The sequence below is a fragment of the Lolium rigidum genome, chromosome 3, assembly GCF_022539505.1.
Source record: "Lolium rigidum isolate FL_2022 chromosome 3, APGP_CSIRO_Lrig_0.1, whole genome shotgun sequence".
In the NCBI taxonomy this organism is placed as follows: Eukaryota; Viridiplantae; Streptophyta; class Magnoliopsida; order Poales; family Poaceae; genus Lolium; species Lolium rigidum.
In genome coordinates, this window is record NC_061510.1 from 171,355,081 (window position 1) to 171,372,286 (window position 17,206).

The 17,206-nt window shown below is 43.1% G+C and overlaps 1 long non-coding RNA gene across 2 annotated transcripts; it reads left to right on the forward strand.

Annotated features, from left to right (window-relative positions):
- The first annotated feature begins 333 nt into the window (after positions 1-333).
- Positions 334-2,088, forward strand: LOC124698639. Of its 2 annotated transcripts, none has more exons than XR_007001035.1 (4): positions 334-611; positions 1,498-1,640; positions 1,785-1,892; positions 2,002-2,088. It is a non-coding gene; the product is annotated as an uncharacterized LOC124698639 (long non-coding RNA). The 2 variants fall into 2 exon arrangements; XR_007001034.1 differs by having other exon boundaries at positions 1,788-1,892.
- Positions 2,089-17,206: the final 15,118 nt, after the last annotated feature.

Below are 17,206 nucleotides of genomic sequence, written 5' to 3' on the forward strand. Positions count from 1 at the left end.
CAATTCCACCAAGGTCAAGTGAAACTTCGATTCATCGTGATCTGTTTTACTTTAAAGCGCGAAAATTCCCCAGATTTTCTATGCATGAATGCAATGCACACATCTGTTTCCTCTATTTTTGTAACCCCAATACCTGGGATATTACACAGCCTGAGCGATGGAGGTGCCCGCAGGGGGTCACCACGGCTTGGGAGGCCGATTCGGTTGGTGGCGTTGGTGGCGGCGGGTGGAGGTGAGGCGGGAGCGGGCGGAGACGGGATCGCGCGGGGCGGATCCACGGCGGCGGCGACTGGTGGCGCCGGGCGCGGCCGGAGACGGGCCGGCGCGGGGTGGATCCGCTCCGGCGACGACGGGAGGCGACGGGCTCGCGCGGGGCGGATCCGTGGCGGTGGCGACTGGAGGTGCCGGGCGCGGTCGAAGACGGGTCGGCACGGGGCGGATCCGCTCCGGCGACGACCAGAGGCGATGGGCGCGGCCGGAGACGGGCCAGCCGGAGGTGGAGGAGCAGCGAGGGGCGACACTGGGACGGTGGTGGAGGAGCAGCGACGAGCGCGCCGGCCACTCGCCGGAGCACATCAGCATCTCGTCTCTCGTCAATATTACTTCCCCATGTGAGCTCTTTATTCTCGTTTTCCTCCCACTTTAATTCTTTTTTCGCATGGCCATGATGGTGAATCTGCTCAGCCACGCATGGGTACATAGAAAATCATAGCCATCTCTTCCTCTCAGGACGGGGAGCTTCCCATGTACAACCTGCTCGCTCAGAACACCGTATTTTGTACAGATAGCCTATTGCAGTTTTTAGTTTGTGGGGATTTCGGCAGTGGCCTGTTTTGATTTCTCCTCAAGCTCGCTTCTGTTAGGTATAAGAGAATAAATGAGGCCGATCATTACATAGTTGACAAATTTGTATACAGAGTCCGGTGTACAAAAAAAGGACTAGAAAGATCACAAATTACTGTGAATATGATGGATTATATCTGCCTTTTTCACCCTTGGTAGATTAATAATAATTTTATGTAACAGAGGATTCACAATAGTGTTATTATGTAGACTATATATGGAGAGACTCAGAGATGGGGATGTGTGGTTACATGATGACCTCAATGCTTAAAAATACGACTGAAATTACCAAAAAAATCAGGAATGGACATTCCTTTTTTACAATATCCCTGGTTTCACTGATAGCTATGATTACCTCAGGAGATGTTGGCTTTTCCTTAAGCGTATTCTTTTTTTACTTTAGAATGTATATCATATTTTTGCTATATATAATTTCCTAATGGGTAGTCATATCGCCTGAATGATTTTTTACTGTCCAGTTCCACCGTCAGAGATATATAAGATTATAACTTTGCATGCCCTTCTACAGGTTGATCTTCTCATTTGATTTTGCTTAGACATGGGCTTGCACTGTCTGGTTTTAGTTGCTAAAATGATGAGGGTCATTTTATACAGCTAGGTGAAATTTGATTTGTGACCTTTTCCTGGATGCAGGTTAAGCTTGACACGGCCTGCCGAAGTTGCAAGTGGTGACTGGTGAGCAAGAGCAAAGTTGCTACCCCGCTTGAAGAGCTCTGACCTGTCACCGGGAGGCCTCATCCAAATTGCTACCCATCAACTTCGTTGGACTCGCCAAGGTAAAACCTCTTATATGTTCTCCATGAAATTACTATAGTGTAAAGGATATGATGATCCTAAGAAAATCACAACAGTACATACCATTATGTTCTTGCCGGAGCTTACTCTTTCCTTTGATGACACAATCAAGCATGTTTTGATAGCAGGCGGGGCACCCCTCTCGGAAAATCTGAGGGTTATTAGGTCATTTGAGACCTGAATTATAAGCACAGTCATGTATTTGTGACAATTATTAGAAGGAAATGGTCGAGGTACTAGATTATTTTCTTTTAGCTTGCATGGTTTGTTGAAGATCTGTATCATTTACTGATTCCAAATTTTAAGCAATGTTAGTACTGAGGCGAAGTTTTCTACCTGTAGAACTTGGATGTGAGGGTGCCCTGGTGTGGGAGGCGCCGCGGCCTCGGCAGACCAGACGGACTCCAATGTGGAAGGGAGCAAGAAGGAAGGGACAATTTTTTTTCGGGTCGATTGTTGCTATTTTGGGTTGGTTACCACATCAACTAGGTTGTGTTCTCCTTTAAGCTCTCGATCTCTTGACGGCGCTGCTGCTCCTGGTATTCCTATCTTCTCGATATTTATTATTTTGTTTCTTACTTTGTAGGCTTATTTGTGTTGCCTCAAACATGAGACTACTGAGAGTGTTCCTAGGCTGAATATGGCTCCTATTTGGGTGCCAGGTGACATGGTTTTAAATAGGGCATTACCAAAGATTTTGATTTGCTGTGAAGGACACAATTATTTGAGCACGGAAGGCAACAAAGGTGCATGTGTAGGATAACGTAGCATAGAAAACAAAAATTTTCCTACGGCGAACACGCAATCCAAGCCAAGATGCAATCTAGAAGACGGTAGCAACGAGGGGATTGTCGAGACTCACCCTTGAAGAGATTCCAAAGCCTACAAGAGGAGGCTCTTGTTGCTGCGGTAGACGTTCACTTGCCGCTTGCAAAAGCGCGAAGAAGATCTTGATCACGATCGGTTCCGGCGCCACGAACGGGCAGCACCTCCGTACTCGGTCACACGTTCGGTTGTTGATGAAGACGACGTCCACCTCCCCGTTCCAGCGGGCAGCGGAAGTAGTAGCTCCTCTTGAATCCGACAGCACGACGGCGTGGTGTCGGTGGCGGTGGAGAAATCCGGCGGAGCTTCGCTAAGCGTGCGGGATATGGTGGAGGAGCGGGGCGCTAGGGTTTGGGGAGAGGGGGTGGCCGGCCACTATGGGGGGCGGCCAAGCTTGTGGCTTTGGTGTGGCCGGCCCCCTCCCCTTGGCCCTCTATATATAGGTGGAAGCCCCAAGTGTTGGACTACAAGTCTTCGAATAAGACCCGAACCCAAAACCTTCCATATGGTGGGAAACCTTCCCTCCCACTAGAGGTGGGAATTTCACCTTCCATAAGGGGGGTGGCCGGCCCCCTAAGGGGGAGTCCACTTGGGACTCCTCCCCCACTAGGGTTGGCCGGCCATGGAGGTGGAGTCCCATGTGGACTCCACCTTCCTTGGTGGTTTCTTCCGGACTTTTCTAGAACCTTCTAGAACCTTCCATAGAACCTTCCGCATCATTTTATTCACATAAAATGACATCCTATATATGAATCTTATTCTCCGGACCATTCCGGAACTCCTCGTGATGTCCGGGATCATATCCGGGACTCCGAACAAATATTCGAACTCCATTCCATATTCAAGTTCTACCATTTCAACATCGAACTTTAAGTGTGTCACCCTACGGTTCGCGAACTATGCGGACATGGTTGAGTACTCACTCCGACCAATAACCAATAGCGGGATCTGGAGATCCATAATGGCTCCCACATATTCAACGATGACTTTAGTGATCGAATGAACCATTCACATACGATACCAATTCCCTTTGTCACGCGATATTTTACTTGTCCGAGGTTTGATCATCGGTATCACACTATACCTTGTTCAACCTCGTCTCCCGACAAGTACTCTTTACTCGTACCGTGGTATGTGGTCTCTTATGAACTTATTCATATGCTTGCAAGACATTAGACGACATTCCACCGAGAGGGCCCAGAGTATATCTATCCGTCATCGGGATGGACAAATCCCACTATTGATCCATATGCCTCAACTCATACTTTCCGGATACTTAATCCCACCTTTATAACCACCCATTTACGCAGTGGCGTTTGATGTAATCAAAGTACCTTTCCGGTATAAGTGATTTACATGATCTCATGGTCATAAGGACTAGGTAACTATGTATTGAAAGCTTATAGCAAATAACTTAATGACGTGATCTTATGCTACGCTTAATTGGGTGTGTCCATTACATCATTCATACAATGATATAACCTTGTTATTAATAACATCCAATGTTCATGATTATGAAACTAATCATTTATTAATCAACAAGCTAGTTAAGAGGCTTACTAGGGACTCTTTGTTTGTTTACATATCACACATGTATCAATGTTTCGGTTAATACAATTATAGCATGGTATATAAACATTTATCATAAACATAAAGATATATAATAACCACTTTTATTATTGCCTCTTGGGCATATCTCCAACAGCTCTCCCACTTGCACTAGAGTCAATAATCTAGATTACATTGTAAGGTACCTAACACCCATGGCATTCTGGTGTTGGTCATGCTTTGCCCTAGGGAGAGCTTTAGTCAACGGATCTGCTACATTCGGATCGGTGTGTACTTTGCAAATCTTTACTTCTCCATCTTCGATGTACTCGCGAATCGAGTGGTAACGCAGCTTGATATGCTTCAGCCTCTTGTGTGACCTTGGTTCTTGTGCATTGGCGATGGCACCCATGTTGTCACAAGTAGATGACTAGTGGGTCCAATGCACTAGGAACCACACCGAGCTCTACAATGAACCTCTTCATCCATACCGCTTCTGATGAAGCCTCTGAAGCCGCTATGTACTCCGATTCTGTTGAGGATTTCGCCACCGTGCACTGCTTCGAGCTTGCCCAACTTACTGCAGCACCATTCAATATAAACACGTACCCAGATTGTGACTTAGAGTCATCAGGATCAGTGTTCCAACTTGCATCGGTGTAACTTGTTACAACGAGCTCTTGGTCACCTCCATAACAAAGAAACATATCCTTAGTTCTTTTCAAGTACTTCAGGATATTCTTGACCGCTGTCCAGTGTTCTATCCCTGGATCACTTTGATATCTGCTAGTCAAACTAACAGCATGTGCTATATCCGGTCTTGTACATAGCATGTCATACATGATAGAGCCTACTGCCGAGGCATAGGGGATCTGACTCATCCTTTCTCTTTCTTCTGCCGTAGCCGGTCCTTGAGTCTTACTCAAGACCTTGCCTGGTAACATAGGTAAGAATCCTTTCTTACTTTCGTCCATTCTAAACTTCTTCAGAATCTTGTCCAGGTATGTACTCTGTGATAGCCCTATTAGACGTCTTGATCTATCTCTATAAATCTTGATGCCTAATATGTATGATGCTTCACCAAGGTCTTTCATTGAAAAACTATTATTCAAATAACCCTTTACACTCGCTTAATAGTTCTATATCATTCCCAATCAATAATATGTCATCTACATATAATATCGGGAATGCTACAGAGCTCCCACTCACTTTCTTGTAAATACAGGCCTCTCCATGACACTGTATAAACCCGAAGTCTTTGATCACCTTATCAAAGCGTCGGTTCCAACTTCTCGATGCTTGCTTCAGTCCATAGATTGAACGCTGAAGTTTGCATACTTTGTTAGCATTTTTAGGATCGACAAAACCTTTGGGTTGTACCATATACAACTCTTCCTCAATGTCTCCATTAAGGAACGCCGTTTTGACATCCATCTGCCAAATCTCATAATCGAAAAATGCAGCTATTGCTAACAAAATCCTCACAGATTTTAGCTTCGCTACAGGTGAGAAAGTCTCATCGTAGTCAACACCTTGAATTTGTCGGAAACCCTTTGCGACAAGTCGAGCTTTATAGACAAGTAATATTACCATCGGCATCTGTTTTTCTCTTGAAGATCCATTTATTCTCGACAGCCTTGCGGCTATCGTGTAAGTCTACCAAAGTCCATACTTTGTTATCATACATGGATCCCATTTCGGATTTCATGGCTTCTTGCCATTTGTTGGAATCTGTGCTCATCATCGCTTCTTCATACGTCGCAGGGTCCTCATCATTGTTATCCACAATCATGACATTTAGACAAGGATCATACCAATCTGGAGTGGCACGATCCCTTGTCGATCCGCGAGGTTCGATAGCTGTCTCATTTGAAGTTTCATGATCATTATCATTAGCTTCCTCTGTTGCCGGTGTAGGTGGTACAGGAACATTTTCCGGTACTGCGCTACTCTGATCAACGAGTAGAGATTCTTCAATCTCATCGAGTTCTACTTTTCTTCCAGTCACTTCTTTAGTGAGAAATTCTTTCTCAAGAAAGGTTCCGTTCTTAGCAACAAAGATCTTGCCTTCGGATCTGTGATAGAAAGTGTACCCTATAGTTTCCTTAGGGTATCCTATGAAGACGCATTTCTCCGCTTTGGGTTCTAGCTTGTCCGGTTGTAACTTTTTTACATAGGCTTCGCAACCCCAAACTTTTAGGAACGACAGACTTAGGTTTCTTATTAAACCATAATTCATACGGCGTCGTTTCAACGGATTTTGATGGTGCTCTATTTAAAGTGAATGCGGCTGTCTCTAATGCATAACTCCAAAATGATAACGGCAAATCAGTAAGAGACATCATAGAACGAACCATATCTAAGAGAGTTCGATTACGACGTTCGGACACACCGTTTCGTTGTGGTGTTCCCGGCGGTGTCAATTGTGAAAGTATTCCGCATTTCTTTAAATGCATGCCAAACTCATAACTTAGATATTCACCTCCGCGATCAGATCGTAGAAATTTAATCTTCTTGTTACGTTGATTTTCTACTTCACTTTGGAATTCCTTAAACTTCTCGAAAGTTTCAGATTTATGTTTCATTAAATAGATATACCCATATCTACTCAAATCATCTGTGAAGGTTAGAACATAACGATAACCACCGCGCGATGCTACACTCATTGGTCCACATACATCTGTATGTATGATTTCCAATAAGTAAGTAGCTCGCTCCATCATACCCGAGAATGGAGTCTTAGTCATTTTTCCCATCAGACATGCTTCGCATCTATCAAGTGACTCAAAGTCAAGTGATTCAAGTAATCCATCAGTATGGAGTTTCTTCATGCGTTTCACTCCAATATGACCAAGACGACAGTGCCACATATAAGTAGAATTATCATTCAATTTAATTCGCTTAGCATCAATGTTATGTATATGCGTATTACTACTATCGAGATCTAACAGAAATAAGCCATTCTTTTGTGGTGCTCGACCATAAAAGATATTATTCATAAAAATAGAACAACCATTATTCTCGGACTTGAATGAATAACCGTCTTGCATTAAACAAGATCCTGATATAATGTTCATGCTCAACGCGGGTACATAATAACAATTATTTAGGCTTAAAACTAATCCCGAAGGTAGATGTAGAGGAAGTGTCCCGATTGCGATCACATTGACCTTGGATCCGTTTCCAACGCGCATCGTCACTTCATCTTTCAACAGCTTGTCGTTTATTCTTTAGTTCCCGTTTCGAGTTACAAATATGAGCAACCGAACCAGTATCAAATACCCGTGTACTAGAACGAGAACTAGTGAGATAAACATCTATAACATGTATATCAGATATACCTTCTTTCTTCTTCTTGACAAGGCCGCTCTTCGGATCCGCCAAATACTTGGAGCAATTACGCTTCCAGTTGTCCCTTCTCCTTGCAGTAATAACACTCAAGCATCGTGCTTAGGGCCGGACTTAGGTTTCACAGGAGGCGTGGCAGCTTTCTTGCCACTCTTCTTGTTCTTGCCTTTAGACTTGCCCTCGTTTCTTGAAGCCGGTGGTCTTGTTGACCATCAACACTTGGTGCTCTTTCTTGATCTCAATCTCAGCAGCTTTTAGCATGCCAAAGAGTTCAGGAAACTCCTTGTTCATGTTCTCGCATATTGTAGTTCATCACAAAGTTCTTGTAACTTGGTGGCAGTGATTGAAGGACACGATTAATCCCCATCTGTTAGGAATCACTATTCCCAAGTCACCGAGTTTCTTCGCATGCCCGGTCATAACGAGCATGTGCTCACTAATGGAGCTGCCTTCTTCCATCATACAGACTGAAAAAGTGTTTCGATGCTTCATAGCATTCCACGGCCGCATGAGTCTCAAAAATAGTCTTCAACTCTTTTATCAACTCATGAGGATCGTGGTGCTCAAAACGTTTTTGAAGATCGGATCCCGCATCGCATAAGATGGCACACCGAACTTGAGAGTACCGAGTTTTCCGAGTCATGTAAACATTCTTTACTTCATCGGTTTCAGTTTCACAGGAGGGTCACCTAGCGGTGCATCAAGCACATATTGCAGATTTCCGCCATTGAGGAAGATCCTCACATGACGGAACCAGTCGGTGAAGTTGCTACCGTTGCTCTTAAGCTTTTCTTTCTCTAGGAACTGGTTAAAATTGATAGAGGACGTCATATCTACAACATATTTGCAATAGTATAGACTAAGTTTATGACAAATTGAGTTCAAATTTTAATTCTACATAATTAAAAATCTAGGTGAACTCCCACTCAAAACAATATCCCTCGCATTGTCTTAGTGATCACACGAACCAAATCCATCACACCTATGCCCGATCATCACGAGACAAGATGTAATTTCAATGGCGAACACTCAAAGTGTTCATCATATCAATCATATGATTCATGCTCTACCTTTCGGTATCACGTGTTCCGAGACCATGTCTTTACATGCTAGGCTCGTCAAGGCCACCTTAGTATCCGCATGTGCAAAACTGTCTTGCACCCGTTATATGTACTTATCGAATCTATCACACCCGATCATCACGAGATGCTTCGAAACGATAAGACTTGATAACGGTGCTACTAAGGATGAACACTTTATTATCTTGAGATTTTAGTGAGAGGGATCATCTTATAATGCTACCGTCGCGATCTAAGCAAAATAAGATGCATAAAAGGATAAACATCACATGCAGTTCATATGTGATATGATATGGCCCTTTTTTCTTTGCGCCTTTGATCTTCATCTCCAAAGCACGGACATGATCTCCATCAACAACGGGCATGATCTCCATCATCGTCGGCGAAGCACCAAGGTCAATGGCGCCGTCTTCATGATCGTCCTCCATGTAGCAACTATTACAACTACTTTGAAATACTACTCAACATGAAATTTAAAGACAACCATAAGGCTCCTGCCGGTTGCCACAATACAATAATGATCATTTCATACATATTCATCATCACATTATGGCCATATCACATCACCAAACCCTGCAAAAACAAGTTAGACGTTCTCTAATTTGGTTTGCATATTTTACGTGGTTTAGGGTTTTCGAGCAAGATCCAATCTACCTACGAACATGAACCACAACGGTGATACTAGTGTTGTCAATAGAAGAGTAAATTGAATCTTCACTATAGTAGGAGAGACAGACACCCGCAAAGCCACTTATGCAATACAAGTTGCATGTCAAGCGTGGAGCAAATCTCATGAACGCGGTCATGTAAAGTTAGCCCGAGCCGCTTCATCCCACTATGCCACAAAGATGCAAAGTACTCAACTAAAGATAACAAAAGCATCAACGCCCACAAACCATTGTGTTCTACTCGTGCAACCATCTATGCATAGACCTGGCTCTGATACCACTGTAGGATAACGTAGCATAGAAAACAAAAATTTTCCTACGGCGAACACGCAATCCAAGCCAAGATGCAATCTAGAAGACGGTAGCAACGAGGGGATTGTCGAGACTCACCCTTGAAGAGATTCCAAAGCCTACAAGAGGAGGCTCTTGTTGCTGCGGTAGACGTTCACTTGCCGCTTGCAAAAGCGCGAAGAAGATCTTGATCACGATCGGTTCCGGCGCCACGAACGGGCAGCACCTCCGTACTCGGTCACACGTTCGGTTGTTGATGAAGACGACGTCCACCTCCCCGTTCCAGCGGGCAGCGGAAGTAGTAGCTCCTCTTGAATCCGACAGCACGACGGCGTGGTGTCGGTGGCGGTGGAGAAATCCGGCGGAGCTTCGCTAAGCGTGCGGGATATGGTGGAGGAGCGGGCGCTAGGGTTTGGGGAGAGGGGGTGGCCGGCCACTATGGGGGCGGCCAAGCTTGTGGCTTTGGTGTGGCCGGCCCCCTCCCCTTGGCCCTCTATATATAGGTGGAAGCCCCAAGTGTTGGACTACAAGTCTTCGAATAAGACCCGAACCCAAAACCTTCCATATGGTGGGAAACCTTCCCTCCCACTAGAGGTGGGAATTTCACCTTCCATAAGGGGGGTGGCCGGCCCCCTAAGGGGGAGTCCACTTGGGACTCCTCCCCCACTAGGGTTGGCCGGCCATGGAGGTGGAGTCCCATGTGGACTCCACCTTCCTTGGTGGTTTCTTCCGGACTTTTCTAGAACCTTCTAGAACCTTCCATAGAACCTTCCGCATCATTTTATTCACATAAAATGACATCCTATATATGAATCTTATTCTCCGGACCATTCCGGAACTCCTCGTGATGTCCGGGATCATATCCGGGACTCCGAACAAATATTCGAACTCCATTCCATATTCAAGTTCTACCATTTCAACATCCAACTTTAAGTGTGTCACCCTACGGTTCGCGAACTATGCGGACATGGTTGAGTACTCACTCCGACCAATAACCAATAGCGGGATCTCGGAGATCCATAATGGCTCCCACATATTCAACGATGACTTTAGTGATCGAATGAACCATTCACATACGATACCAATTCCCTTTGTCACGCGATATTTTACTTGTCCGAGGTTTGATCATCGGTATCACACTATACCTTGTTCAACCTCGTCTCCCGACAAGTACTCTTTACTCGTACCGTGGTATGTGGTCTCTTATGAACTTATTCATATGCTTGCAAGACATTAGACGACATTCCACCGAGAGGGCCCGGAGTATATCTATCCGTCATCGGGATGGACAAATCCCACTATTGATCCATATGCCTCAACTCATACTTTCCGGATACTTAATCCCACCTTTATAACCACCCATTTACGCAGAGTGGCGTTTGATGTAATCAAAGTACCTTTCCGGTATAAGTGATTTACATGATCTCATGGTCATAAGGACTAGGTAACTATGTATTGAAAGCTTATAGCAAATAACTTAATGACGTGATCTTATGCTACGCTTAATTGGGTGTGTCCATTACATCATTCATACAATGATATAACCTTGTTATTAATAACATCCAATGTTCATGATTATGAAACTAATCATCTATTAATCAACAAGCTAGTTAAGAGGCTTACTAGGGACTCTTTGTTTGTTTACATATCACACATGTATCAATGTTTCGGTTAATACAATTATAGCATGGTATATAAACATTTATCATAAACATAAAGATATATAATAACCACTTTTATTATTGCCTCTTGGGCATATCTCCAACAGCATGATCTCATGAAGAGGGCATTCTTTTATGTGAGGTCAGGTCAGATCTTTTTTTTTTTTTGAAACGAGGCAAAAGCTTTGCCTTTCATTGATATAGGAGAAAAGAGATGGCCCGTTTATGAGGAAAACTGACCGAAAAACCGTTACAACACGACACCACACGCCAGCCCCAAGGCTGCGCTCCACACGGGTCGACGACCAACCAGGTCGACACCACACCTCAACGCAACAGGCGGAGGCAAAAGGACCAGAGGCACTGCTCCAACTACCACACCGACCCCGAGGCCGCGTCCCACCTGGCCGAAGACGAACCCGCCTCCACCGAAACACCAAAACACTCCACAAAACCCTCTGACCAGTGGACGTCCAAAGCGAGGCCTCAAGAGGCAAAGCGACACCAGAGCGCCGCCCTCGCCCGATCCCGTGAGGGATCTAGGGTTTCCCCCGGAGAGCCCGGGCGGAGATCAAGAGACACCCGCTTCGACAACGCCTTCAAGAAGGAAGCGGCGCCCACGGGCGTCACCGTCGTCGGTCCTGGCCGGCCGCCAAGACAAAGCTTGAATATGATTGATGAATGTTCATTTGACTTTTGCACATAATGGGTGTACAATTTTTTATGTTAGGTGCATTCTCAAGCGTGTATTTGAGAAGCGACGATGATCTTGCCGATTCAGTCCGCTGGAGAGTCTAATACTAGGTGTTGTTGCTCTTGCAGGCTTGGTACAGACGTCTTGTCATCCCTGCTGTCTGCGCTACTCAACTGAATGTCGGCGTGGACGCTGGCGCATTCCAGGGGGTGCATTTGAGCAGCGACAGTCATCTTCGCGATTCAGTACGCTGGTGATCTAATACTTGGATCATGCATGTCTCCACTTCTCGTTGTCTTTTAATGTTTTTTTATCTCTCTGAATCATCTAGCATAAACGAAAATCATGGTTTTGTAATTTGTAATGAAGAGATCTGTGACAAGTTGAGTAATGTATATGCAGGGGTCACAACCATTGCCGGGAGAAAGTCAACGAGAAGTGGAGACATGCATGATCCAAGTGATGATGCATGAATGTTTACTAACGCTGAAATTTGCTATAGCAGCAGTAGATTGACGAGAGAAAACCAAGCAATGCTGGAGATTCAGCTCCAGCTGATGGACCGATATCGGGATGAAGCTGGTTTTCCTCTAGGTACATTCCACCTAAACCCTGCAATAGTACTTTTCACAAAAGAATACTGTTCTTATTTGAAGCCAAACACTGATAAATTCGTTGTTCATGAGGAGAAGTACCAATAAAACTGCCAATACTAATTTATTCAGTTTGAACTCTTACAGGCGTTGCCTTGCTTTTTTGCTACTGGTTTCTTTGGCTACATGCTTTGTGTTTCTTGAAGCCAGGTTTTAGCAATGGTGTCAACCTCCATTAAGCCGTTGCCGACCTCCACCGAGCAGTCGCTGCTTCTCCTAGGGCCCCTGTCTCGGTCCTCTCCAACAAGGGTATATATCAAGAAGGTTGTTGGTGAAAGGGGCGAGTTCTCGTAGACGAGTGCACCATGGGATGAAGGAGGTGAGAACCAGGGGCCTTTTGGCAATGGCATATGTATATCTCAGTTGGTTAGTAGTATCTAAAATTCTTAAATTCGTAGAACATTCTAATTGCTCTTAAATGAACGTTGTGCAATTGCAATGTGTGATAAGTGCATATATGTAATATATAAATTGCTCTAAAATGAACGTTGTGCAATTTATTCATTTTCCCCTTTTTCACATCCGTATATTCTGGTTGTCTGTAACTAGCTTCTAATTGTTAGAAGCATGCATCTAATTATTCATTTCCTGCATCTTTCCTTGCATAACTAGCTTCATGTTAGAAGCATGCCCTGGTTGTCTGTAATTGCTATTTATTGATAGTTTATGCGTCTTCCTGATTTCAGATAAACCTATTATCCTGCTACGAGGTGAACGAAAGCTGCTTGGCACTCTCTGCTCATTTTATAGCCTACCAGCTAGGACGGACTGACCCTTTTGGCATATCTCTACAACTTAGTCATGTGTGTACATAGGATAGTTAAACAGCTACACGGGTGGTGACTTGCTTTGTATTTTTTGCATCTGGTCATGTTTACCTCAACTATATGGTTATAATTAGAAGACTACTACTCTTCTAGACGTACATATATTTTCTAATTCACTACACAATGTTATTTAATTTCTAGATTTGTTGCGCATTCAAGGATGTGAATCTCCAGCTATATCTTTGGATGTCGATTATGTATTAGGTATAGATGATTGGGGCACATGTACCAATGCAATTGGAATTTTTAATGATTTGTCTTACTGTCCAGATCAGATAAAAAAGTGACGGAGACATTGTATATATCTTTACTTTTATCAACTGATTAGTGTAATTTATGCCTCCTTATTAAGCACTGCTGCAGGATGTTTCACAGTGTTACGAGATTAATAACAGTTAACTTTTGCACTACTGCAGGATGCTCTTAAGCATGTATTCGTGAGTAGAGTGATGGATGTCAAGGACTTTCATGTATGGATTAGGCTTTCGTATGTCTGTGCTTCTAATGGTCTGGTACTCATGGACGAGTTGTTGCAACTGTTACCTGCGGTTGAAATTGTTGATCTCCGTCGGAACCAGTTTGCAAATGTGGATAATCTATGGAAATGTACAAAGATGCAAAATCTGGACCTTGGATTAATCATTTGAATTCTGTTTCATCCCTGAGTGAGGTAAACTTCCTGTCTAATTTAAGTTAAATTAAAAATAGTTCAAGGTTGATTATCACTTGGTTCTGTCCCTGCTTAATCTGCTTACTGGTTCTGGATGGTTTTCTAGGATTTCTGATGAAGGGTTGTGTTAGTTGAGGATCCTTTGTTTTGTTGTTCAGGTGTGCCTTCGAGTCCATCAGGTATAGTTTCGTTCCACCTGCATTCTTTTCTTTCCTGTTGTCATGATGTCTTTCTTGTTTCCGTTTCCTTTGTTTATCACGATGCTCAAGTGCATCTGTTCATATTCCCGAATATTGCTGATTCTCTTTGTTACCATATATATTTTTGCTGCTAATGCACTCCACATGGAGTCATGGGCATCCGTGGTCTTCTAGATGAAGGTGGATTTAGCCAATGCCCGAGAGTGGGGTATATCACAGAAAATAGGCAATCACAGGTGTAACAGATGAGAGGATAGTTTTTTTTTTGATATGGAACAGTATATTCCATTAACCTGTTGGCGTAGCGAACTCGCTAGCCACCAAACCCATTACATCAGTGGGAACAACGTCTGGCCAGGTCTGGCCTGCACCATAAACACCCGAAGCACCTAGCGCCGCTATCGCATGCGCCACCTTATTACATTCACGCTTAGAAAAAACGAAGGACCTAGAAACAAAGTTCAATCTAGCCATCAATCTTGTGTCCCGTACTAACACACCAATCGGCGATCTGTCGTAGTCGGCTTTGTTCAGGGCATTCACCAGCACTTGGCAGTCTGATTCCAGAAGGATAGTTGATACATGCTTGATCCCTTCTCCTCGTGTTCTAAAAGTATTATTTTAAAAATGTGGTAATACACAACTAGATCCAACTCCATTTTAATAACTGGAACGGGAAAATGGATTTAGCCAATGTCTGAGACATACATCTCGGAAAGTAGACCATCACAGAGTTTTCTCAGGGGGATATCTTTTTTGGTCATTTGATTGGCTATACATAGTACTTTTTCACCACCGCTTTCACTCCACCCAACGATGTGTTTGGCAAGTCAGTGATATGCTGATATTTAGTATTTCATATTTGGAGGTAACAAAATTAAGCTGATTCTAATATAAAACAGGAGAATATATTGTGTAAAGCTAGCTGCAGAAGTGCACATCGTTTCTGAGTTTGTTTTCCATTTGAGGTTGTTGGTGTGCCCAGCAGATGCTTGTAAAAGCAGGAGGGGAAACACTGGTCACTGGAGCACTGAACCTCCATGTATGTCCACTGCAGCCTTCCTTATAATTTAGTTGATGTATTTTTGTGTACACCTTATTATGTTTTTGTGTGTTCCACTGCTTGCAGACTTCACACAAAAGGCTTTGGCTCATATTTTCTCTCTATTCTATTTGTTAGTTTGGCATAAGATTGTTCCAACATCAAAAGGATAAATTGCATATATTGGCATAAGATTCTATCTGTTAGTTTGGCATAAGATTTCTGGTCCCCGAGGATGCCGGATGGGCTGTCGTCGCTGGGCTGGAATTCCGCGGCGCTATGCTGGGCGCGGTGTCCGACACTCACGACTTTGGGCGTGGGAGGTGGTTGCTCCAGTTATCGTCGTTTCTAAATCATAGTTTGGGTTTCTAGATGTACTCTTTGACTCTTCCAAAATCACAGTTTGGGTTTGAGTTGTCAAGCTTAGAATTCATATTACTAGGATTAGGATTAACTGCATGGGAATAAGTGGTTGTGCTGATGACTTCGTTATTGAGTCATAGGAAGGAATATGTTTTGTTATATGTTGGTATTTTACTTTGGTGTTTGACCAGAGAAGGGGATGGCTGGTAGCATTGTTGCATTATTTTGGTCAATATTTATTGCACACAGATACTTTAAGTTTGAAATTCGAATGAGATAATTGAGAAGACTAATACGAGCAATCTCTGTTCTTTTCTGAGAACATCGTTATGGTCAAATTCCATTCAGACACTTTGTTTTTGTCTTCACTGTTATTGGTAGAGATTTGTTTCCTGTAATGTTCTCTTTATTTTCCGAAGTTTCTTCAATTCTTCCTAGCAGTTACTTGAGTATGTTGCCAGTTTCGTACTTCTGACTTTGTTAAATTATCCAGCGACCTCTGTTCTATGGATTAAATATTGTGCTAGGTACATCCTCCAACCATGCTTCGGACTGACTTGTGTCTCAGCTTAGTATCCTTTCTTTTGTATGGCAATTCTATTACTGATAGTGCCTCCTATCTAAATTGCTGACAAATATAGTTCTCTATAAAGAAAATAACCTGGTTATCTAAATTTGGATGCGCTTCAGTCAGTGTTTAAGGAATTGTGTATTCTGATACGTTCCTTTTTTTTCCCTTTTCATGTTCGAAGTGTTAATTTCCTAAATGAATCAGTTACCTCAAATGGGATGCAAAGCTTCAATTAGTGCTAAAGGAACTGTGTGCTCCTCGACTGAAATTGGTCTTGAATATAATGATAGATGTCTCTAAACTTGATTCCTTATGGGTTCTACTATTCAGTTCTTATTTTTGCACTAGGTTTCAAGTGATTCCGAGTAAGTTTCAGTGCATGGTTTCAATTCACATTTGGTTGTTATTCTATAAGAACAAATTTGGCAAATTTTATTAGTCTCATATACTCCCTATAAAAAACATAAAGTTGTTATGCCACCAGGTATTTATTTTGTCATTAGCACTTTAGCAGTCATATGATCGGTATCTTGGCCGACAACAACCTGCACCGTGTTTTATGTCTAAAGAAAAGGAGACAAATGCAAGGAATTTCCATAGTTGGTTTAGAGGTCTTTCGTATATGTGATACCTTTATTTTCTTATTATCTTTGTAATTATTTACTTGTGGCAAGTTAAACCTGATGTAGTAATATTCAAATGGACATTTAATTTAGGTTCACGAGAAGTGAAATTGCATTTTTATGATGTTAACATCATAAAGTTACCTTACCTTAATTGGCAAAGTTTATATTTTGTTTTCTACTGGTATTGATGGCTTTCTAGCAGATTGCATTATTGGTATTTCTGAAATACATTTTTTAAGACTTCCTACTATTTCTCTAAATGTATTGTGTTAGGATTTTGAAATGACAATATATTGTCTTAGGATTCTGAAATATTTAATATGTTTTGTCCTTTATCAAGTGTTAGGTAAATCTTGTGGCGAGCAGCGGATGGTCGGATAGCTGTGGCTGATAGTGTGGATGGCGTAGCGGAGGATTAGATGGGGTGGAGGGCATGGAGGGAGGTGTAGCACATCAAGGAGGGGTAGGGACATAGGTCAAG